Source organism: Anas acuta, chromosome 9, assembly GCF_963932015.1.
Source record: "Anas acuta chromosome 9, bAnaAcu1.1, whole genome shotgun sequence".
Classification (NCBI taxonomy): Eukaryota; Metazoa; Chordata; class Aves; order Anseriformes; family Anatidae; genus Anas; species Anas acuta.
The window spans coordinates 9,077,025-9,101,747 of record NC_088987.1 but is presented as its reverse complement, the minus strand read 5'-3'; the positions used below and the strand labels follow the sequence as shown (position 1 = coordinate 9,101,747).

The window sequence follows — 24,723 nt, the reverse complement described above, 5'->3', positions numbered from 1 at the left end:
TGCTTCCCCCGAGGGCGGGCGAGTAATTGAGGGGAACCGTGTTTTAGTGACATTGCTCTCTCTGCCTAATCCCTTCCCCCCAGGAGGGCTGTCCCCGTGCCTGGAGCTGGCTGGGAAGGGGGGCTGGAGGAGATGGCAGGAAGGATGCACAGCCCCACTCCGCAGCACCAGCTCCCTGCCACCCAGCCCAGTTTTTTGGCATTTGTGTGATCTCCCCATGGAGGAAACCAGATGATGGGAAAGCCTGGACCCCATTTTTTTTATTGGTTCACCATAGCAGGAGCTCAAGGTCACCTGGGCACCGCTGTTGGAGCATGGGCTAAGGTTTGGGCCAACACAGCATCCCTCCTCACTCCATCCCTCCCTGCCCTTGTGCTCGCCCTGCACTTCTCTGCTGCCCCCCCCTTGGCACCACGGTGCTCGTCCTTCTTTCTAGAGGCAAACTGGATGACTACAGTCAGAAACCAGCGACCTGGCAAGCCGAGAGCAGGCACAGCTGCCTCTGAAGTGCTCCGTGTCCTAGGGCGCCGGGTGGTGTTTGCTTTGGCCAGCCGCTGCCCTGCGCTGCGCCAGCAGCTGCTTGGCTTTGCTGCCGATAAGGCGATTAGCAGCAAATTGGTTAATGCCTTCCCCGAGAGCAGCACGCACGGCCACCCCGTGCTCGGGTCACCCGGGGGGCTGGAGAGGGCCTGGGGGGGGACACGGAGCAGTGGGCACCAAGCGGGGCTTTGGGGTGACAAAGCTGAGCAGGGAGCAGGCACCCTCCCTGTTTTTATTTGTATTTTTAAATAAAACAAACCACACAAACGGGAAAATGGCTTGGGGTTTGGGTCTGCCTGCTGGTTTTCAAGGCAGGGGATTCCCCATTCTTCTGCCCCAGCGATGCTAAGGTTCAGCGCCTGTGCTTCCAGCTGATTTAAAGCAACGCTCGAGTTTATAGAGAATTAGTGAGATGAAGGAACATTATTTTTCTTTATTAGGTTAAAGGGTAAGTAAATACAATCAATCTAGTCATGTATCACACGATGTCAGCAGCTTCCCACCTCAGCCAGAAAATTACTGGCTCCTAAGTGGATTGTGGAATTACATTCATAACTGCAAAACCCACATCTACACGTACACGTTTCAGGGAAGAAGCGAAGGGTCACCGCATCACATCATCATCACAAACACGTTACCTCTGGGCCGACTCAATCAGCAGCCAAAGCTGGGCTGTGGGGGGACCGGAGGGAGATGCCACCCATGCAGATGTGGCAGCAGAGCCCAGCCTGGCCCCGCAGAGCAGCCCTGAGGCTGGCGATCCTCCTGCTGCAGGAGGGCACGGGGCACAGCCACCTCTGATGGGAGCTGTGGGATGGCCCAGGAGGGTCTGGGTTTGCAGTCTGAACTTCCAAGGGAAGGCACCTCCTTGTCCCCCATCCCTCAGCTGCCCACATCCTGCTCCCCTCTCCATCCCTGCTCAGCCCCAGTGGCCCATGGCCAGTTGGGAGCGATGGGAGCAGGGCTAGCGTGCTGGATTCCCTGCCCGGCAGGATGAGGGCTTTCCTCTTGGTGTTCAGTGGCCACAGGAGAGGGGCAGTTTGTACGGTGCCGGGCTGTTGGCATTGCTAAATGTAGACCTGTGCTCCCCTCATGCAGGCAGGAGCAAGGACAGGACTGGATCACTCCCCTCAGCACCATCAGGCTGGGGCTCTGCAGCTCCATGGCCCCAGCTTCGCCTCCTCGTCACATCAGAGAGACAAACCCCAAGGCAAAATCCTTACATGATGCTCATCAAGGTCCCTCGGGCTGCAGGAGCACAAGGAGGGAGGTGACCTGGGCAAGCTGCGCTGTCCTTGTGCACAAGGCTATTCCCTCCCCAAAGCACAGCAGCCTCCAAAATCCACCGGTGAGCAGGGCAGGTGGCGATGCTGCCCTGAGCCACGGCAGCTGGTGGCCAGGAGAGGAACAGGGGTGACGTGTGCCCAGCCTCAGCAGGTGGGGACGATGCACGCAGCTCCTGCACCATCACACCTCCATCGTGCGCTGCTCCCAGGGCAGTTCTCCACCCATCTGCTGCGAAGAAACAGGAAGAAAGGGTGAGGGATGGTGAGATTAAGCAGGACCCGCTGCTGGATGCTGGTCGTGTTCCCTGTGTTTGCTCACACTTGCTGCTAGCAGCTCGAGCGCACCAACACAAGGCGATGGTGCCCAGCCCAACGTGCCATGAGCACACGCAGAGGGGGCCACAGGCAGCACAGCCCCCGGCTGGAAGCAGGACCTCCTCCTCCTGAACTTTCGGTCAACCCGCCACACCCCAAATACCCTTAAATAAACCCCCCAAAAACGGCGCCTGGTTTGGCATCGGGGCACAGGCACACGGCGAGCTCGTGGCACCAGAGGCTGCCGGCGCCCGTGCTGCCTCCGTGCAGCTGGAGCCCGCGCCGATTTATCTCCCTCCTGAATTCTGAATGAACCAACTTTCTCCCAGAATAAATAACAATCGCATGAAAGTTATTTTAGGGCTGGTCTCAGTCGTCGGAGTTTCCGCGCCTGCCGAGGCCCATCACATTGTTTTCTGCTGCTTTCCTTGGCACGGCCCCAACCCAGGGTTCAGAAGTTATTACTATAAAAGTCAAATTGCTTTGAGAGGGGAGGCAGGGTCGGGAGAGAGCGGGAATGGGACTGCTGGAGGGGCTCCAGCCTGGGATGGCTGAGAGCTGTGCAGGGTCGGAGCCGTCCCCGCCGCTCTCGGGAGCCCCGTGCCTGGCCCTGGGCCAGCAGCAACGCACGGCTCCGGGTGTAGGGACACACAGCACGGCCGCTGCTCGGGGTCCTGGGGGGCCCCAGGCTTGTAGCCCAGCTCCTGGCCCCCTGAGAGCCCCTTCCCCTCCTGCCCTCGCTCCCAAGCCCCTCCAACCTGTCCCTTGGTGTAGCACCGGTTAGTTCTCCATCGACAGCACAAATCTTTCCTGCCTTGGCACCGAGCGCTGCCTCAAGCCCCGAGGCACGCACGTTTTATTTCCCTCCCGAAACATCCTGTTCCAGCGTTTGCCACTGAGGCTCTGGGTAAATCCTGGCCATCCCGAAAACAAGCGTCCCGCCCCTCCGAGCAGCGTGCTTGGCTGCAGGAAACCTCGTGGCGAGGCACCAGCCCTGTCCCACAGCGAGCAGCTTCTCCCTCCGTGCTGCAGGACCTCGGGGGTGACCATGGCACAGGGCATCCCCGTGGCTTTGGGGGGCTGCTGCTGTCCCACATCGCTGTCTCTACGTCTCTACTCACTTTCAACCTCGACTTTGTGCTTTTTTTTTTTTTTTTTCCTTTCTCAAAATAATTTCCAGCAAACAACCACGCTGATGCATCCGTGCGACCTCACTGGGACGCAGCCTGGTCTCTCCTTCCCTCCAGACCGCGTTATTTTTATTATTCCTATTACTTCAGGCTGACATCACAGCAATGACCAGGAGGCCTCCGCTGTGCCAGCCCCTCCATCCCTCACCGCAAGCTGCCTGCCCCGGGCTCCCAGCCTGAAATCAGCACCGTGAAGCCCCTCTCACAGCCTGGAGAGGAGACGCAGCGCCGCTTTGATACCTGCAGCTGATGCGCCTGGAGCAAAATCATCAAACACGGGTACTCACTCGGCAAGAGGAAGCAGAGGCCGGCAGCGTTGGGGACAGCGAGCAGCAAGAGTCACCCAGGAGAGCTCCGTGACAGTGGGATGGGACCTGCGGGGAGGACACCGGGGTGGCAGGGATGGTCCCCTGGTGAAGGGATGCTCCGTGGGCACCGCAGGGACGCGATTTGGATACCATAGGGATGCCCCATGGGCACCACAAAGCCCTTGCAGGCTCCATCGCACCAGGGGGCGGCTGCAGAGGGGGTAGAAGGAAGAAACAAGAGTCTCAGGACTCAGATTTTGAGCAGAGCCCGTGGGGTGCAGGCTTCCAGGGCCATTTTCACCCAGCGAAAGTTGCAATTAATTTGCGAAGGAAGTGGCTCAGCATTAGGAAACCCCGCGGGCAGACCCCGCACCCGGGGGCGCACGGTGCGTTATTTTCTCATTTAAAAATGATCGCAGGCGGGCAGGGGAGGGGAGGGAAGGGAAGGGCTGGGGCTGCTCCCCCCAGGGCTGGCACTAATGGGGAGCCGGGGGGGCCGGGATGGGGGGAGGTGGCTCTGGAGGGGCAGGCGCGTTTGGAGGGAGAGGGAGCAGAAATTAACCTTGGAAAGCGTTCAAATTAGGCTGTGTAATAAGAGAACCACTTCTCTGGGTAAATTTGTTAGGATTAGGGCTCACTGAGCTGTTGAGGAGAATTCGGCGTGGCTCGGAGCCAGCACAAAATGAAGCTCCTGGCTTGGTCGGCTGCGGGAAAGTCCAGGCTAATGGGCTTTGGTTCAAACTTTGATAGGAAAAAAATCCAGGAACAAAGGCACTAATTCTTCCAAAAGCCCCAAAATCTCAGTTTATACATTTCTGTTTATGTTCATTCATAATAGATATACACAGCTGTTCTTATCATTCATATTCAAATTCCATATGCATCTTTAGCATTTATTACTCCTGCCTTAAAATGATAAAAAATAAAAAAAGGAAGGAAAAAAAAAAAAGAGAAGAGGAACACCGTGGAAGATAAAACCCAACCTGCCTCGGGGTGTGAATGCTCTCAGCATCTCTGGGTCCGAGCTGTGACTCCCTGTCCTTGCACCAGGATTGGGGGCCGGAGAGGATCCCACTGCCAGCCCGGCTGCTCCCATGGTTTTGGGATGTGTTTGAGGCTTTTTGTTGCCACTCGTAGCTTTTGCTGGCTCGTGGGTGCTGGTGTGTCTGAGCACAGCACCCAGAACACCTGCGAGGACACCAAGTTTCTGTAACTGTCCCGATTGTCCAGCAGCTGTAAGCTAAAAAAAATATTAAAATATTTGTGGTTTCACTTCATCTGGTCTTTTTGTTTTAAAAGGTTTTCTGTCCAGCGGTCTGGAGGCTCTCTTCACTTCCTTTATTTATCCCTGGACTCCAGGCTAAAGAACAAAAAAAGACATTTAAATCTGGCTATCTCACAGGATATTTGCATCTTTAAACACTTACTTCTTGATCCCCAAAGGTTGCTCTAACAGACAAACCGAGTGCTGTTGCTAAAGCTCATCAGCACGAGCGACCAGCAGGGACGCAGACACTGCAGACACTCCAAGCGTCGTCATTAGGTTTCAGAGTTAATCCTGCTGAGAAGTTCCCGTCTAACTGGAGCTGGTGCTCTGCGCTGTAAACCCGAGGAAAGGGCACCGCTGGCTTCTCCTCCCATCTCTCCCACCTCCCCTGCATCTGGTTGAAATATCCTTTTTTTGGGGTCTCCTCTCTTCCCCACAGCTGCGGAGCGCAGCGGAGGAGCCCGCAGGGAGGAGGACAGGGTGGTGCCAGCACCTGCCCTGAGCCACCCCATCACCCAGAGCACAGATTTAGTGTCTGGACGGGGGCACTTTCCCACACCTGTGTGTCCCCTCCTTGCACAGCCCCACTAGATGTCTGAGCCACGATGGGAGGCACCGTCCCAGGGCCAAGGGACCCCCTCTGGGCTGCGCAGGGGGGTGGAACCCGGGATCACCCGGCCGCCCTTCATTTAACAAACAAACACACCAGGACCTGGAAGCAATAAATCCAGAGCCTGGACTACAAAACCAAACACGGCGGCAGCTCCCCCTTCAAACCTCTCCCTCCCTGCTGTGAGGGAGAGGAAGATGATGGCCACACAGCCAGCCGGGGGACACGGACACCATCCCCTCCTGCAACCCCTCCTGGCTGTGGGAATCCCGGTGAGCAGCTGGGAGGCTTTAACATGGCACAATCGAGGTGCTCTGAACTCAAACACGGCCCCAGACAGCTGGCAGCACTGGTTATTTTGGGTCACCATAGCAGGGATGTACAGGGCATCCTCATGAGCCCCAGGTGAGTGGGGCTCCCTCGCTCCTCCCCACCCGAAACCTGTGCTGGAGGAGGACAGCAGCGAGGCCATACAACCCATGATGGGAAATACAAGGTGTTAGCGGGGATCCCTGGTGTGAACCCCCGTCCCTGAGGATCCCTGAGGCTTCTCTTCGGCCCCTGTCCCCCTCCCTGCCCTCTCCAGCCCCTCTCACCTGGCTGCAGCCCGTGCGGGGTCTCCGCTCGCAGCCGGGGAAGCCGCAGCCGCTTCTGCTGGCAGCCTGGGATCTGCCTGCTCCTTCCAGCAGCCGGGCAAGCCGCTGTTTGTAAAACAAAGGTGGAGACATCAAATGGAAAGGGTGAGTCAGAGAAAAAGTTCAAAAAAAAAAAAAAGAAAAAGAAAAAAGGGGGAGCGCAGGGAGCGGGCTCGCAGCCGCCGGCAGGCAGGGAGCTGCCGCGCTCCCACCTGCCCGCAGCACGGCCCCGCTTCAACGCGGGGAGATCCAGCAGGCAGAGAGGAGCAGGGCTTAGCGGGAGGGGAGATGGCTGCCGATAAGCCAACGTGTGAACTCCCGGCTTTAAATTAACTAATGGCTTCAGATGATGCCGATAGTCTGCAGGGGATGGGGAGGAGTGATTTATGGGGGAAGATTAAGCGGACTAATTAGGGCAGCCTCACCGCTTCGGAGCTTCCCAGCCCGGCCCGGGCTGTGTGAGGGAGGGCGTCCCGTGCCCATGCAGCCGACGCAGGAGGGCGGCCGGTCCCCAGGCAGCTCCTGCCCCCAAAACCACCCTCATCTCCACGAGGTTTTGGGCACGTGCTCACCATCAGGACGCTGCCACGTGCTTTACCCAGGAGGCACAGGATGGGGGACCTCGACTCCCCCAAAACAGGATGGTTTCTGCAGGGGGTGCAAGCTCAACAGTATTGTACCACGGCTCTGCCAGCTCCCAGCTGTGTGCACCAGCATAACCAGTGGCTCCCAGTGGCCGGGCAGGCACTGAGCTCCAGCAGCGTGGCACTGCCGCACCGCTCGCACGTGTGACGAGCTGCTGCGGTCTCAGGCAGGAGAGCTTTTCATCGCCTTATGGGAAAGCGCCTGCAGTTCCCTTTTTCCAGGAGTCCTGGATATAATAAAAAGGCCTCCTCGGGCTTCAAAGCGGGAGGATTTTCACTGCTTCCTGGGCCGAGAACAAAGCAGCATTGAGCACGGCCAGCAGCCCTTGTCTCTGCCCCTTGATGTGCATCAGCTACCCCGACCCCGGGGCTCGGCGACAGCACGGAGAGCTGGGGCTGCAGGGCACTGCGAGGTGGCACGGATGGAGGTGGGTTCACGCGGAGCTGTAGCACTTTGGGATGGATTTGTCTCTCCCAAATCACCCAGGTTTGACCAGAATTGTCCAGGACAAGTGGCTCTGTGGGTTGGTCCCCGCCCGGAGCTGCCGGTGTCACCGCCAAAGCCGCTGGCGCGGTACCTGCCAGACAAAGGGCTGCCGATGCAGTGAGTAATGCGATTTTCAGCAGGGATTGTGTGCATGACTGTGTAAATAACACAGTTAGAGGTACCATGAAACCAGCTGTTTTCATGTTAAAATGGAAATTTAATAGAGTAACAAGCGGGGGTTGCTGGGGATGCAGCACGTGCTGCCTGCAGGAGCACACACGAGCCCACAGCTCAGCACCGGGGCACGAGATCCCGGCCCCATCACACCTCAGGGCGGAGGGGGGGGCTTCCCCCTGCTCCAGGCGCCCCCGTGGAGCCAGAGCCCTGGGTTTATGCTGCTCCCCCCAGCACTGTGATACGCCGGGGATGGACAGGCAGCCGGGGACATTTCCCAGACCCCTTCTGCAGAACAGAAGTCCCTTGTCACTGCTATCAGCACGGGGCTCCTGCAGGGTGGGGGACAGGATGCTCTGAGCCTGTACCCAGCCTCCCCCCAGAGCTGCTGGGCTCTCCCTGCCTCTGAGCACTGCAGGAAGAAAAGGGGGCCTGCCTGCAGACCCCCCTGTCCTCCAGGTGAGGACCCCTCCTGCCGGGCTGCTCCCCCCATCTTGCTCTGACGTGAACACAAAGCAAGTTGTGGGGCTGAGCCCCGGGAGCCCCCGCCGCGTCCAGCCGCTCTCCATCCCGTGCCACCAGCCCACGCTGCCATCCCGCACCAGTTTCCCCGGTAACAGGAGGCCTTCACATTTGCACGGAGCCGGAGGCAGGAAAGTTCATATAGAAAGGAAAAAGAAAAAAAAATAAAGGAGAAGAAAAAAAATAAATCAGGAGGAAACAATCTGCATAGCTCGCTGCAAAACCCACCTGGGGGAGCTTCCTCTCCCAGCACCCTTCCAGGTGGCACCGGTGTGGCTCCGTGCAGGGAAAGATGGAGCTGGGGACAGATTTATCAAGGGGCCCCGGTGGCACCGTCCTGTTCTTGGCTGCTCCCCTCCGCAGCACGGGCTCAGCATTACCAGCACTGCTCCACCGAGGCCGCCCGGGACCTGCTCGAGCAATGCCAAACGTCACTCGCAAGCAATTACTCACTGCACAATATTTTCGTTTCCCCAAACCATTAATGAATTATTTAGGCATCTCCAGCGGTCGCAGCGAGGCTGATGAAGCACCGCTCCCCCTGGGCTGGCAGCGGGGGCAGCCTCGGTGCTTGCTGGGGAGTGGGAAGCAGATTTTGGGAGAGCATCCCAGCGCTCTGCACCCGAGCACGGCAGTGGCACCACAGGGCTCGCCACCATGCTGCTGGGAAAAATAAGGCTGCCTCTCCCTGCGTGGGCTGCCCTGGACAGAAGTGGGAGCTTTTTTTTTTTTTCCCAGAGCTGGAGGAGCGGCGTTCACCTGCTCCATCCCCGCCGCCTCCCCCGGTGCTTCCCTCCCCCCGCAGCCCCAGCTCGACGTGCTCCAGGCACCTGGCTGATGCCAAAACCGCGGAGACAGTCAGCGCTGATTTGTAGCGAGGGAAGGTAATCCACGGCTGGAACAAAACAGCAGGGCAAGGCACGGGTGAGCCTTGGCTATCTGCTAACGAACACAGGGCTGGGGTGTCTGGGGCCGTGCTCGGTTTTGGAGAATGCCTCTGCTGTGGCGAGCAGGGCGCAGCGGCCCCGGCGCACGGGAGCTCTGCTCGCTGCTGATGTTGGCTGTGGAGGCTGGCTGGGGGAGCGCCAACCCCAAACAAAGCAAGCCGCCAGCAGGCAGCAGGGCTCGAGGTGCCTTATCGACTCCGACCGGCTTCCCGGCAGCCCAAACACCTGCGCCGAGGCCCCGCAGCATCCCGTGCTGTAGCTAACGTGCACGCTGATGCAGCCCTCCCAGAGCTCTGGGCACAAAGCTGCTCCCGAGTCCGGGCGCTGGGCACGCAGAGAGTCCTCCTTCCTACTGCAAGAAGGGATTTTAAAACCTACAGATGAGCACACGGGGATGAAAGCGCTAAGAGAACTTCAGAGGAGCACTGGAGTCCCTTTCTAAAATTACCCACACAACGAGCAAGAAATAGTCCCTCTGCAGAGGTGGACACAACGCCCCGTGTTTAGAGCATATGGGAACGGTGACGGCAGAGCTGGTGACCCGGCGTCACCCCGTTTGTGCCAGGAAGCTGTCTGCGAGCTAAAGATGCCTGCGTTTTAAAGCCCAAATCCCCGTTAAGGGCCGGGAAGCCCCGTTCCAATCTCTCCCTTTCCTGTTGGCTTTGCAGGTTGCTGGCGCAGAGGGGAAAATCCTGGCCCCACAGAATGACAGAGGAGGCCCCGGGGCTTTCAGCTCATCCGTAAAGCCTCCCCTCCCTCCGCTCTCACGCCGAGTTTACAACCTCCGCCTCAAATGCGGCTCCAGGCTCATCCTGGCCAGGCTCCAGGCTGCACGGGGCAGGGGCAGCCTCGCCGGCCACCGCAGCCCCCCTGGGGCCCCCGCACCACTCGCCCCAGGTCTCGCAGCCTCCGTGCCTTCGCCCCAGCCCGGCTTCCACGTGGCTCCAATTACCTCTGCGGAGGGAGATGCGGCAGCACTGCCCTCCTGCCGCCTCCGACAGCAACCCGCCAGGGCAAATCGCCCCTCGCAGCACCCTGCTGATCCCCGAGGATCTGCTCCAAGCCATCAGCTGCTTCCAAATCCCAAACATCCGACCCCTCCTGCTCCTGGCCTCAGGGCTCTCCCCAGCCTGCCCACCCTGCAGCATCCCCAGCACTCCTGGTCCTGCCTCCAGCTGTCCCCATACCCACAAGGATCCAGAGCTGGTCTGAGACAAAGATTCGCCCCTCTGGAGGCTTTTCTGGTGTTTCCTGTCCCCGTGCAGCCTCCCTGGCCACCCCTCCAGCAGCAGGGGGCTGAGCCCCATGCCCAACCACGCCAGGAAAACGCTCAGCCCCTTGCGCCTGCCGCCGAATCCAGAGGAGCACCTCGCCTGGGCTTGATTGTTTGAGCAATTAGGCCTTTTCCGCAGCGTATGGCTGTGCCCTCGCTGGTTTTTCTGATGTTACAGTGATGAAAGCCGAGATGAGACCCGGAGGGGAGGACCCCCCTGCAAGAAGCAGGGGGAGCGCAGCCATCGCCACATCTCCGCCTCCCCCCGTCCCCAGCTCCGCGCATGCAGCGGGGGCCTCCTGGCCACGGCGCCTCCAACCAGAGGAACGCCTTTCCGTGTGTGTCAGGGGCTGCTCTCCTCATGTTTATTTCCCTTTGCAGCGTGGGCAATTTCCCCTTCCCACACAGGCAGCGGCAGCCCCGTGGCCGTACCGGAGGGGCTGGGGCCGTCCCTTTCCCTGCGTGCTGGCGGGGATGGGCTGGGATGGGCGAGAGCGGCCGTACCTCGGCATGCAGCGCACCGCCTCGCCTGCAGGAAACATATGTCACCAGTTAAACAGATCGTGAAAGCTTCAATCACTTCCTTATGGCGCACCAACAGCCGGCATCCCCAGCCCCACGCTCTCCCCTCTCCCATCGCCAGGTCCGGTGCTCGCCCCGGTGTGGGGATGTTGGGGTCCCTGCCCCGAGAAATGGGGTGGCCCCACACAGCCTGGAGAGGAGCTGGAGGTGAATATCCGGGAGGAAAAGCAAGTTTTTGGCCATGCTTTGTGGCCTCCCCATGAGGAACCTGGGGGCTGTGGTTGGGTCCCCCCTCCCCGCCCCGTGCACCCCACCCCAGGGGCTGGCGCTGGCGGCCGGGCCGGCTGCCCAGGGGGGTGGGTGTCGAGGAGATGATGCCTCATCACCACGGCTCTGCTCTCCCCGTGGGCTGGAGGTTGCTTTTTTTGGAAGGGAGGCAAGCAGGAGAGCTCACGTGGGCTGCAGCGATGAGACCGGTGGCGGCCGCCGACGCCGCTGTGATTGCGGAGCGTGCGCCAAAGAGCTCGCCTGGCCTCCACCACCATCCTGCCTGGCCTGGGGGCTCCCCCGGCCTCCCCACAGCACCTCTCCACCAGGACAGAGGGAGTTACTTGACAATAACACCTTCCTTATGCGCCTGGAACAGCCAGCCAAAATCCCAGGCCTTTCCTGGTCTTGCGTTTCAGCGAACTCCCGGCACCCTGACGAAAGGGCGGGACGAGAAGTCCGTGTTATTTCTGCAAATGCAAATACCTGCAGAGAGCCCCGCCTGCTGCAGGCACCGCGGAGGATGTGGGCAGGCTGGTGCCGTGTCTGCGTGCCTCTCACCCATCCCGAGCTCTGCGCATCCAGCTGTCACCACCCCGAGCCCAGGACTGCTCCTCCACCTTGGGTTTCGAAGCTGCTCTGCTCCTGCCCCAAGCAGCAGGAGGAGTCTCGCAGCCCTCTCCCACCCCTGCTCATCCAAACCTGCACCCTCCCCAAGCCACCCATGTCACGGGGCAGGATGAGGACCCAGTGGAGTGGTCTTATGGGGTTGTCCCATCCCTGCCCCAGCACCACGTGGGATGAGTGCAGCCCCTGGGGACACAGCTGAGACACCCACAGGGCACCCCACACAGATGTCACCAAGGGCAGGCTCCCAGTGCCTTGCCTCCAAAAACCTTTTGGGGGTTGGGACCGTCCCTCCCTCCTCACCCACCCACCCACAGCTCCCATCCCCCCAAATTTACCAACGCTTAAAAATATTTTACGCCTCCCCGTAAAATCACACACGTTTAAAACCAGTTAGGGCCTGAAATATGCTTTAAGATGTTGTCCAATTTGTAAGCATCATAAAAACCTGAAATAAGTTATCTTGGAAATAACCACAAGGAAATTACAGACCCGACATGCAGCTGAGGAGCCGTGACCCTGCTGGAGCACCCAACTTGCCCTGCAACCACCACAACCAGCGGCTGACAGGGCTGCCGGGGCTTTCAGGGATGGGATTTTAGCCATCAAACAAGGCCATAACCCCGGAGAGCTTTACAGCAGTCGTTATGTACCTCACCTCCCACCGCCAGAGCTTGGTTTTGCGCTGAGCGCACACTTGTCACCCACAGCACGGTCACCCTGCACCCCGCTGCAGCAGGGACCCCACGGGTACCGGGTGGTGCAGGAGCAGGGGATGAAGGGCACGGCACGGACCAGGTTCCCTGCTGCTCCTGGACCTGCCCATGAGCAGGGAAGGAAGCACAGCTCGTCCTGACAGGGGTTTTCCCCAAAACTGCTACCCAGATCTAGCCACGCAGCAGGGGATCCTGCCCGTGCAAGCCTTCCCTGCCTCCTGCAGAGCCACACCAGGGCTCAGTCTCATCCTCTGTGCTTTATTAGCACAGACAAGGGTTGGTGAAGGAGGCTGTGGACCCTCAGCAGCACAAAGCACCAGCCAGCAGACAGGGGGGCTGCTACCTCCAGTGCCCCCTCCAATTCCTCTCTGCAATGCGCCGCCGCCTCCAGCACCCCACCATTTTCTCCATCTTGCTTCACTTCCAGCAAGTGAGAGCACCCTGCTCCATCTCTGCTCCCCCTGCACGCCCCTTCTTCTTCCTGCCAGCCTCCACGGAGCCTCCATCCGCCTCCAGAAGGCAGAAACAGAGCAGAGCGGGACACCATGGGCTCCCGGCCACCCAGACCCTCAGCTCTCCCCCACCTCCAGGTGGCACGGAGCTGCACGAGAGGCCGCCGTGAAATTAAACCACTCGAGGAAGACGCAGAGCAGCACCCAGGAGCGAGCCAGCCCTGGCACGGCGGGAGAAGCCGGCCGCCTTCCCTGTGTTTGCGCTCCCCATCTGTCTCCAATGCAAGGCAGGAGCCCAGCATGGAAACCCGCTGATTCTTTCCAGAGCTGCAAAACGCAGCTTTTTTCATCCCAAGGACGCAGGCTGCTCTGCACACTGCCCTCCTGCCTCCCCAAACTCCTACCAGATTTCACGCCCAGCCTTCAAAGGGAAGGAGCCCGAGCAGCATCCCTGGCAGGCGGCACCGTGGGGACCGGCCGAGCCCCTGGGTCCCCAGGGACCGTCGGGCCACCAGCCCCCGGGGCAGGGCGGCACGTTCCCAGCCCACAAAGGTGTTAACGAAGGCCGACTGAGCAGGCTTCGGCTGAGCTGCTGGCAGGGAATCAGAGAGCCCAGGTCTGTTCTGCTGCCAGGTTATCAGTGGATCCATCAAGCGATGCCTGCAAGACGCCAAATCTATCAGCTCTCCCATATGGATGCCATCCACGCCGAGCCATTTCCTGCCTAATCGGTATCAGGCCCGCTCCTCCCTCCCCAACGCCGCTCTTAACAGCCCGCTGGAACTCTGCAAATGTTTTACAACAGGTAAAAAAAAGTAAAAAACTCACCAAACACGTACCCTGTGCCCTAAACTGCCCCAAGGGCTTGGCTGGGCACCATCCCCACAACAACTGGGAAGCAGGATGACACCCTCGGGGCCCAGTGCTCCTTCACAGCCCGGATCTTCACTATGGCCCTACAAAAAGCCCTTGGGTGCTGGGGGTCTCGCAGGCACCCCCAGCAGGGATGCAGGTGGGCTGGGACATGGGCTGGACCCTAAACCTCCCCAGCCAGGGCGTGCCATATTTACCCTGGAGTGCGCGGCACAGGGGAGGTTACCTTGCAAAGGTTTCTGTGCCTGATAGCCTGGGATTATTTTGGCTTTCATGTGGTCTCTAATGAAAGGGAGTCTGGAACAGATGCAGATTTGAAAGAAAAGAGGAGGAGGAGGAGGAAATTTCTTAGCATAGGGTTTCGGTTCCCCTGCCTATAAACAGTGCTGACAGCGAGAGGCGGCAGTGATAAACACCAAGATAAGATCCCAGCTAGACAGGTAATTTGGTGCAAGAGGTTTGTCTGGAGAAGCCCGGGCAGAAGTCGCCGCTCGCTGTTTAGAGCACACAAGGGCTGGAGCCCCAGCGGGGTGCGGTGCTGGGAGCTCCCCCCACGGCAGGGGGCTGGAGCCCCGGGGCCGATCGCCCCGCTTGGCGGCTGCCCAGGGCTCCCCCGAGCTCCCACCGCCCTCGGCGCTCCCCCGCCTCCCCAAAAGCATTTCACTTCCTCCTCTGATGAGCTGTCACATATTCTTAAAGTTAAATGTCTTCACAAGCGCTCGCTGTTCGGGGAAATAATTCCTCCTCTTTAAAGATTCATGGATATTGGTGTTGGAGAGAAAACAGCGTTTTCCCCTTTCTCGTGGTCAGAAATCACTGCGGGGTGGAATTGTTTCTGATAACAATAAATAGTGCCACGGCCCCGGGATCATTCCATCAGCAGCACAATTTCCACAGGTCTCAGGAAAGGGAGTGTAAATCCTACCGCCGTGAATAAGGAGTGTAAATGGTTCGGCGCAGGAGCAGCACGTATAAATTGTGCAGGACTTTATAAAAGCCGCAGAAATACAGCCCTGCCGCTCCGGCGGCGTAAACCTTACACAACAGCGAAAATGATTCATGGGCGCGAAGCGGCATTAATCACGCTGCGGCGGGTGGAACAGGTTCCTGCCCCGTACCTTAACAGAGCCAGAGCAGCTGCGGCCGGGATCTTATCGGCCCCATCCTCCTCCTCCTCCTCTCGCCGTGGCGTGACTCGACCTGCCCGCATCGCCAGCGCGATGGGAACGGCCGGGGCAGGAGCTGCAGAAGCACGGATGAAGGTTTCTTTTCAACCCGCTGCAGCTAGCAGGGACAGCAGGGAGAGACCTATTATTTCCAGGTGATAACAATGAAGGATTTCTACAAAGAGAAACGCCAAAAAAAAAAAAATAATAATGAAAAAGAGTAGAGATTGCACCAGGCTGTCCAGCACAAAGCTGCTGGAGTTCAAAGGGAAACACCCAAAGGCTCCGGCGGCTCTTACTCGAGGAATGACCCAGCTGCCAACAAAAGAGCCCGCGATGGAAATTGCCTGCTCAACAGCAGACGTACGGGCGCGTCTCTTTTTAAGGCTGCTCGAATTGAATCGGCGGTTATAGATGAAGGTGCTCTAAGAAGCTGAATTTTAAAACACGTAAATTAACTAAGTAAGAGGGGGGCGATCCATCCCGGCTTCCTGAAAGGAAGTTCACGTCTCTAATCTACTAGGATGCTTTCTCCCGTCGTCAGAAGAGTGAAGTAAGGAGAACTACTTGACATAATGTGTTTGGGGTTTCAAAGCCCTCTGACAAGGTCCCTACGAGAGGCTATTAAAGAAATTAAGCGTTTGTAGAGCAAATGGAAAAAGTAATTCTAGAGGTCGGAAACAAAGAGGGGAATCAACGTGTGTTAATAACGGCGACATTGCAGAAGGGTACGGCATTAACGGGGAGGCTCCCCAAGTTTCTGTGCTCATACCGGTGGTTAAAGAGATGCATTAATGATCTGGAAAAGGAGAATGAAAAATGTCATGAGAAAATCTGGCAGAGGACCCAAATTACATAGAGTATTCAGAACAAGAGAAGACTACAGGGAACTTCAAAAGGACCGAAGGGAGCTTGATGAATGGGCCAGTCAATGGCAGATGAAATCCAAAGTAGACAAATGCAGAGCCATGCACGCTGCAAGGAACAATCCCAACTAATTCAAACAAAATGTGGAAACGCATAAGGAGCGGGATAGATAAGCAGTGGAAATACTGCAGTGCCGATACCTCGACACTGTGAGCCCCACTTCCTTTGCCTCAAGCCTCTGCTCTGCTTGTGAGCCCCCCGGCATCGACACATGGGCGGGGGAGACCCTGCCCCTCATCGGGTACAAAAAAAAGACTGAGAAGGTTTGAGACCGAGCAGCTCCTCCAGCAGGAACTGCAGAGCAAAAGCCCGTTTTTGAGGGCTGGGATCGCCCTTGGAGAGGAGCCCTCGCTGTAACCCACAGGGAGAGCCCGGCCAGGCTCTCACCCAGCCCAACACCACCCTGAGAGGCAAACCCCACGCCTCCCTCCCCCGGGATCCACCATCCCCGAGGCCAGTGGCTCCCGCTGGTGGGAAGTCCCAGGCAGGGCCAGGCCTGACGGGATGCACCGGTCTGGTGAGGATGGAGCCGTGCCCGGCCCTGCTGCCATCTCCTCGGGCTCCTCCCCAGCACAGCTAAAAGCAGAGGAGCTGAGGATGGCTTTGAGAGCCTCAGGGGAGCTCCACATGCAGGGGACAGGGACCTTAATGCCAAGCAGGCAGCTCAGGGAGAACAGAGGCCTCGTGAAGAGCCGTGGCACAAAAGCAGTGGAAGCGGTGCTGAGGAGGCAGCGCGTGGGGAGAGCGTTGCTGCCGCACACAAACACGAGCCGAGATGCCCAAAGGGCCCCGCTGGGCTTCTCCCGGCCACTCGCAGCTTTGCCGATAGCTCCTTTTCCACAAATAAATCCAATATTTATTTCCAACAAGTGGCTGGCGGGAGGTAGAGGAAGGAAAGACACTTATTGAATAATTGTGCAACCCTCAAGAAAAGCCATAAATTACCCTGCTCTATCTGTCACTATAATTTCCAGCCGGAGTCCTAATGAATCTTTCCCAACAATAGTGTAAGGACAGGTCTGAAAATGTATTGAACCAGCTAAGCACTTGGGTAAGCAAAGCGGAGGCATTAATAACAGCCACGAGCCACCACAAGCCACAGCGGGACCGAGCATCCCAGGCCGCCTTTGCTCCGTGGCCTGGCACGGAGAGGGGCTGCCGGGGAGGTCACTGGCCTGCTCCTGCCCAAAATAGAGACCAGAGGCTCAACTGGTCCAAATTTTTTGGTAATTATAGGCGAGAAAACTTGGCAGCAGAAAGCCATTGCTCATGGAAAGCCGTGAGGTACTCCGCTGAACGGGCAGAAGGGAAACAAAAGCTTTGCTGGAGGCTGGGCCCGTAGTTTTAGCCCATAAAGACAGAGTGAGAGGTTTGTTATAAGAAAACCATGTCTCACCTCCAGGTTTCAGTCCAGCATATGGCAGATAAAAACAGGCAATTTTTTTTTTTTTAATAACAAAACACCATAAAAAAGTACTTCTGGAGACTGCTTCTCCAAAAAGCTTTTTTTTTTTTTATCCTTCCAACTCTCCCAGCAACCAGCATCACAGGAGGTTAAAAGCCGTTCAGATGGTGGCAAGCCCCAGCTCACACAGTCACCGTGCTCCAGACCAAGACCTTCACACTGCCTGCTTCTATTACTAACCTCAGCCCTTCAGAGAACGATGTGTGCTGTAATCTCCAGCTCCACCACCAAACCCAAGGCAAACGCTGCCAATTACCCACAGTTTCACAGGCCCCAGCCGCTCGCCCTGCAAGGCGCAGGCACACGGGCACAGCGATGCCCACGCACGGCCCTGGGGGGTCCCCAACAACCTCAGCTGGGTGCTGCCCTGCACCCCCCCGGCACACTGCATGTTTTCACTTCATATTTCACATTTGCACTCAGCTGCTGTTCCCACAGCGAGGATTTACTGCCGCTGGGCTTGCAGTCAGCCCTCCACCGCGTATCGCACGATGCCATCTACAAACAGCCAGAGAGGCTCTCGCTGGTGCTTACAGAACCCCCATTACTCTGATATCCAAGCACTCCACAAACATTAATGGATTTAAGCCTACAAAAGCTGGATGAGGCAGGGGAGAGTTATTACTCCTGTTTACAGACGAGCTGACCGGCTCGCCCAAAATTCGCAGCACAGTCTGCAGCACAGCAGGCACCAGGAGGTGGTTTCTCCTCTCCCGGATTAGCATCCTAATACCGATTCCGCCCTCCCCTCCCAGTTCCCATGAACAGCCTTCCTCTGCAGAGATTTCGTTTTTTTTTTTTTTTTTTTTGCCTGCCCAGCCCCATCAGCAGGGCTCCAGAGGCACGGGGCAGGACGTGCCCCGGCGGGGAAGGGGCTCCCGCGGGAAGCCTTGGCCTCTCCGGAGCCGGCAGATTAACGTTTCAACCGGGCTCGGTGTGACATTTTCATTCGGTTTGACAAACTAAACGTTTGAGTTTGCAAATGTCAAAGTATTTCCATCAAAAATGTCGACAGCAAAGCCTGACATTTCTTAATCTTTTTTTTTGTTCCCCTTCTGTGAACATTTTTGATATTTCAGCTTCCTGTCTTGATCTGAGGGGGAAAACACATCGCAATTTTTGACCAGTTTGAGCAATTACATATCTTTAACCTAAGCCGGTAGCCAGGCCCTGGGAGCTGTTCCTGCCAGGAGGAGATACTGATGGCAGCACCACGCAGCCTCTTCCACCAGCCCCTATCTCCACACAGCAGCCCAGAGCCCCACGTCCCCCAGCGTGCCAAAAAGCAAGCTGCTGGAGCATCCACGCACATCCCACCAGATCTCCAAGCTCCATCCACAGCCGTGCTCGGCTTCCCTTGGATCATCCCGGACCACGTCCCCAGGGACCAGGGAAGGGGCTTCCCACCTCCTCCCGTGCATTAGTGAGAGGAGGAACAGGAAAGTCGATGCAGCAGAGCACGTACCATGCAGAAATCTATAGTCAGCTGCATTTTGATACAGTCCCCAAAGTACCTAATTATGCAGCTCAGATTTCTCCCTGCTCCTCATTCCGGTGATAGCTCACCCTGAATCTTTATCAGGCCTCCAGGCTCCGCAGACATAAAGGAGACATTTGCTTCTCCTATTTTCCCAGCAGGACACGAGAGCAGGGGTAAGAGGGCGATGTCCTGCTCCCGTCAGGCTTGCAGAAAGCGGTGTTGGGGTAGGCATCCGAGTGCATGTAACACCTCGATAAATGGCTGGCTTCCCCGAGGTGCCTGGGCTCTGGCGGGGAGGGTGGTACGGAGCCAAGCAGCTGTAGCAGCACAGGAACACGCTCCAAGGGGGTCTTAGAGGGATTTGGGAAAGGGAGAGCGTGCCTGAAAAATTGCAGCAGAGCAAGAGCTAATTGCCAAGATTAACAGGCTCCAACAAGTGAAGGGTGAGCACTTGAAGCATGAAGTGTCGACAGAGACGTGAGCCCACGCAGCCAGGACAGGCGGACACAGAGCAGGGCAGAGCTCTTTGGGAACTTTTTTCCCCTGAAGTGCCCCGGGGAGCACGGCTGAGCTACTTTGCATCCACGTGGGCGGACTCGAGGGAGCGCAGAGCCGAAGAAGGGAACCACACCGCCCTGCACAGCGCTGATTGCCCTGTGGTGGGTCCAGGACACACAAGTTGAGACCCTGATGGAGAAGCACCAGCAAGGAGCCATGCCCTGAGCCATGCCACAGCTCAGCCTGGCTGGTCCCCAACACCAGCGTTGCCCATGGTGCGCCCAAGTCCTAGAAATGCCACTTGAGGTTTGGGACTGGCCACCTCATGGAGGGGCTGGCCCAAGCCAGCAGGAGGGAGCAGACAGCAGGGCGCAGGTGGATGCCTGCCTGGAAAACTAGGGCCAGCTGCAAGAAAAATAAATAAAACCAGCCAGCTCTGAAGCTCAGCCAGCCCAGGGACACATTAACTGCACAGCCAGGAGAGTTGTGAAGTGGCTGCGTGAATCAGACAGCTTAAGAGATGGATGAACACCGTGGCTGGGAGAATTTGTCAGTGCTTAAATTAAATGAGGATGGACATGGAGGTACTCCAGCTTTGGCAGAAACACCTGGGACTGCATACCTAGCACAAGGCACAGGATGGTGGTGAGCTGCAAGAGGAGAGGAACTGCCTAAGGGTGAAGGACAAAAGTGCTGCCATTGCCTATGTAGCTGCTAGCCAGGGTCGCACCCCAATCCAGGAGGCAGATCTGCAGCAAGATGCTGCTGGGAGGAGAGGGGAGATGGACAGGAGCAGCCTGGGAGCACGGGGCAGGTTGCAGAGCATACACTGGCCTCAAAACAGCAAAACTGGCAGCCAAGGTGTCTGGGGAAAAGCGGGGATGAGGAAGGAAAACCCAAAGGAGAAGCTGCAGGGAGTGTCTGCTCCGTGAAGCGGCACCAGCAGGAGTGCAGAAAGAAGTGCCTGGCCCTGCATGGAATAATACAAGCTCCTAAACACCATTTTAAGGGATGGGCTCTGCTCACACAAGCCATAATTGTCATTAATGACCCACAGAAGAAACCTGCCACACGTCCTTCCAGTGGGAGCAGCACCTCTGTGCCCCAGAGGTGAGCCCTGCGATCCCATGGCCCTCCAATTTAAAATCCGAGAAAAAGGGAGAGAGAAACCCTTGCACATGGCTTCGTAAGGCGGGGGTGTGTTGGAGGATAATGATGAGACTCACACCAGATCCCAGAGAAAATAAGAGGTAAAGCAAAGCCTGGTTTCCCCAGCTGGCCTGCTGCACGGCGTGGGACACACGCTCCTCCTTACGAGCACATCCCCCCCAAATCAGGTTTGGGGCAGGCATGATTAATGAAAGAGAGAAAAAAAAACTTCTAACAAATATTATTTGCAAACATATCATTCAGCCAGCTCCGTTTCTAGGTTACACAGCTGACAATTTTGTAATGCAGAAAGAGAAAAAGATCAAAACCAGCCGACATGTCAAGCAACATAAGCCACAGAAGACAAAACACAGGGAAAAAAGACCGGTTTTCAAAGAGGAAGGAGAAGGAAAACATTAAACCATGGGGCGCCCCGAGATCTCCACCAAAACCAGAGGTGTTTCCCTCTCTTCCGAGCAAAGTGATAAAAGTTTTCAGAGCTGTTCTTGGTGGTTGACACAGGGCAGCGAGCTCTCGCCTGGCCAAGTCACGGTGTGGTGCAAGCACTGGTTAACCACGGCCCGTCCTGGGGACATTTCGGGCTATTCGTGCACCAGAAACGGCTTGAATGAAGCAAAAAATGAGGTGAGGAGGAAAATCCCTGAGCATCACTGCAGATATACCCACAGATGTATCTGTACACTGTGCAGCAGCTTGCAGAGCCCAACCCAAACACCACAGGCTACACAAAGGGCAGGACAGAAAATGCTGCGGTATAAACCTGTCCTCACATCGGGGCCTGGTGCCTCTCCCAAAGATAGGCTTCAGCCAAACAAATTACGGAGCTCAACGCGGGGATAACCGGATGAAGTTTAATGGCCTGTAATGTGCAGGAGGTCAGGCTAAGCGATCTCCTCATTTCTTCTGGCCTTAAAGCCTGCGGACACGTGAATAAATCACGGGGATGCTTGCTTAGCTCCAGTGCCCAGCCTGGAACCAAGAAGCGACGCAGCCGGAGATGGGGCTGGGCTGCAAGGGGGGCCAAAAGATGGGAGAGAGAAGGCTCTGCCACCTTGCACACCCATGCACAGACAGGGAATGAAACCCCAAAACCACTGATTAAATACTGTGATTTTCGCACAGGGTGCGACTGCCCTGGGAGCAGGCAGAGGGGAGGAATTGCCGGAGCCAAGCACTTTACAGGACTAAGGGACAAAAGGGACGATGAAGCTATTTTTGGGGGAGCATCCCCCTTGGGACAGGGCTCCTCAGGGGGCACAGCACAGAATTATTTTCCACCCCCGTGGGAAGAAGCCCCGCTGCCAAAGAGAGCATCCTCGGGTAGGCTGGGGCTGGCAGCAGCCGAAGGGTGGGAAAGGAGTGCCGATAAAACATTATGGGGAATACGAAAGGGTTTTCAAAGACGTCAGGGAAAAGGAGCGCTAGCGAGACAGAAGGATGATAATAAATGAGAAAGGGGCTGGGAGGAATGAAGAGCTTTAAAATGGCTGTTGCTGAATTGCTTCTTTAAATTACTCTTTAAGGCGATAACTAAAGAGAAGAGGCACGGTCAATTAGGAAGTAATGAAGACCTTGTAAATACACTTACTGATAAAAAGCACGTAGGGGAACGCTTGACAAACCGAACGTACACAAATCAGCCGGGGCGAGCAACATGCGTTTTGAATTATTAAGGGAATTCGCTAACAAACTTGGTGAGCCTCCGCCACTTAAAAACCCACCACCATCAACAACACAAAATCGCAGCCGGCCAGATTCAGAGCTGGCGTAACAAATCAATAGAGGGCTCGGGGGGGACTGGCGGGGAAGGAAATAAATACAAAGCGAAATTAGAAGGAAAAAAGGTGAGACTGAAAAAGGAGAATGACAATTAGTAGCCAGGAAATTAATTTCATCCACCAGGCACGGAACGACACAAAAATCGGGGATTAAGGAAAAAGCATTTGCTCGCTCCTGGAGGAGAGCAGAGCCACAAGTGATGAAGAAAAAGAATTTGTTAAGGGTGAGCCACGGTGGTCAGACTGACAGGTACTTGGAGGGCACTGCTGCAGGAGGGACAGGCAAAACCCAGCAGCATTTCACCCTGAGCCTCGGGGAGCTTTCCTGGAGGAATTAAATTGCCGTGGAGCCCGCCCGGCAGTCTCAGGAACCTGCACTAGGCCTGGTCCTGATGAGCATTAATGACCACAAAGATAAATGGCAAAGTAATTGCATTTACAGATGATGCTGAATTTAGGTCACGCTGAGACCAGAAGTGATGCAAAAGGAGCCAGGAAGTTATGAAACATGGGGGGAAGCAGGAAAACAGCTGAAAAGGGGGCTTGAGGGAGGTGCCCGAAGCAGCAGCGGGTAATGGGGGGGAGCTGAGGCTCGGGAGAGCCCAGGGGCAGCCCCAAGCCATGGTTTGGATGGGATTTCTGTGCACCTGCCCTGTGCTCCCAGCACCCCAAGAGGTATCAGGGCCCGCAGCCACACCGGGATGCGGGGTTTGCTGGGCAATTTGCAAGCATGAGAACATCACTTGCTGACCACAGAGGTTTTGGGGCAGAAAGGGTGGTTCTGGGGACCAGGAGCAAGCTAGAGCCCCAGGCAGCAGGGGCCAGCCAGGGCGATGCCTTACACCTCGGTCACCCCGTGCCGTGGGGATGCTCTGGGAAAGGGCACAGACATTTGTCCTGCGTGGGAGGGAGCTGCCAGCACCCGGCAGCACAGGGAAGCAGAAAGGAGCCCCGCAGGGCGGGTGTTATTTGGGAGAGCTGTCAGAGCCCGCACCGCCGGGGCACTGCTGCTTCTCATCCGCCTGATGGAAGCTGACGTTGTGTGAACCTTCCCGAGCAAACCCAAATTATTTTAATTTCTAAATCCAAACAGCTCCAATTATATCATTTCCCCTGTGCAAAGCCGGGTAATGCTCTCCCTCTGCTTCCCTGGCAGGGCTGGTGCAGCGGGCAGCACGGGGGGCTCGGGAGCTCGCATCCCCCCCAGGCACAGACCCCGGCAGGTGGGGTGAGGGTTTAAACACACAGAGGGGACTCCCCCGGTTCAGTTTCACACATCTCAGAAAAAATCGGGCTTTTTGAAGAAGTCAGTGTCTGCCAGGTGAGCTCCTCTCCACAGCAGAGGTTTTTATTCACCCCCTTTTTGCTCAGAGGCAGCCCGTGCACAGGCTCGGGGTGGGATCTCACTTGGAGGAGGAGCAACAGCCAAATTGTTAGTTACAGAAATAGAGGGGGAGAGAAAGAGCGAGTTGAGGAAACATTTCCTAAAGAGCCCTGATTAACTAATTAACTGAGTTTCTTCCTGCACCAGCCTTTCCCTCACAGCTTTGGTGCCATCCATTTGCAGAGGGTACACGCACTAACACTTAACATATCATAATTGTAATTATACACCTACAGCTGCTGTCAGTAATTTTTTTTCCTCCCATAAGCAGCCCCCCCTCTTTTCCCTAGGGCTGTGAGTGCTCTTCTTCCACTGTACACCATTGCTTTACCTGCAGCCGAGCCACCCCCAGCCCCCAGTGCAACACCTTCACAGCCAACCTGCTCTGGTGGGGACTGCCTGTCCCAGATGTCCCAGACCTTCTACAACACCAACCCTGGTGCCACCACCTTCTCCTCTAGCAGCTCTCCCTCCCTGCTTTTTATCACCTCCCATCCCACCCCAGCACCACCTGGCTCAGCACCCTGCCTGGGCACACCTGGGGGTGAGGGGGGGGCTCGTTTGTTCTTGCTCCCACCTTGAGACCCTCTGCAGCTGTCAGGGGAACTGCAGGAACCACAGCTCTGCAGCTCCAGCTCCCTCCTAGGCTTCACCACCACCACAGGACATCGCTCCAGTGTCCGAAACGCCCTCCCAAACCCTGCCATTTCTGGTTCCAATTCCCAGCCCCTTATCATATTGCAAAGTAACCAGGGTGCTTCTGCGCTCCTCCAAGCTTGGACACCTTTTATTCTCATTAAAGGGGTCCGTGCCTCTTTCCCACTTCTCTATCTCCAAGTTAAAAGCTAATTAATTACTGTTGACTTTCCCAGCAGATGTTCTCGCTTCGGCGCCGGTAGGAAACGCGGTGATTTGTGACCCGCAGGGCTGGGATGGGGGGCGGTGAAGGAGTGGGGAGCAGAGCGTGGGGCTGCGGGAGGAAGCCGTGCCCGGCCAGCCCCGCTGCTGGACCCGGAGAGAAAGTGGCTGCCTGTGAGAGCGGCACCGCTTGTTTTTCTTGGAAAGAAGCAAAATCCTCAGATAGGGGTAAAATCCTGATTCCACAGAAAATTAAGCAGTGTGGATTTCAGTCGGGTCTGGTCAGAGGTTTATTTCCCCTCGTACAAGAAACCTCTCATAAATCACTGCTCTCTCCAAGGG

General features: G+C 56.9%; 1 long non-coding RNA gene across 6 annotated transcripts; it reads right to left on the bottom strand.

Moving 5' to 3' along the window:
• Window positions 1–935: 935 nt before the first annotated feature.
• LOC137861135 (uncharacterized) lies at window positions 936–24,004 on the bottom strand. 6 transcript variants are annotated; one of them, XR_011099406.1, is made up of 6 exons: window positions 23,904–24,004; window positions 8,207–8,388; window positions 6,577–7,373; window positions 6,113–6,217; window positions 3,619–4,999; window positions 937–2,055 (listed from the first exon to the last, which is right to left on the bottom strand). It is a non-coding gene; the product is annotated as an uncharacterized lncRNA (long non-coding RNA). The 6 variants fall into 6 exon arrangements; XR_011099405.1 differs by having other exon boundaries at window positions 3,619–4,879; XR_011099407.1 differs by having other exon boundaries at window positions 937–2,052; window positions 3,619–4,879.
• Between the last annotated feature and the right edge of the window lie 719 nt (window positions 24,005–24,723).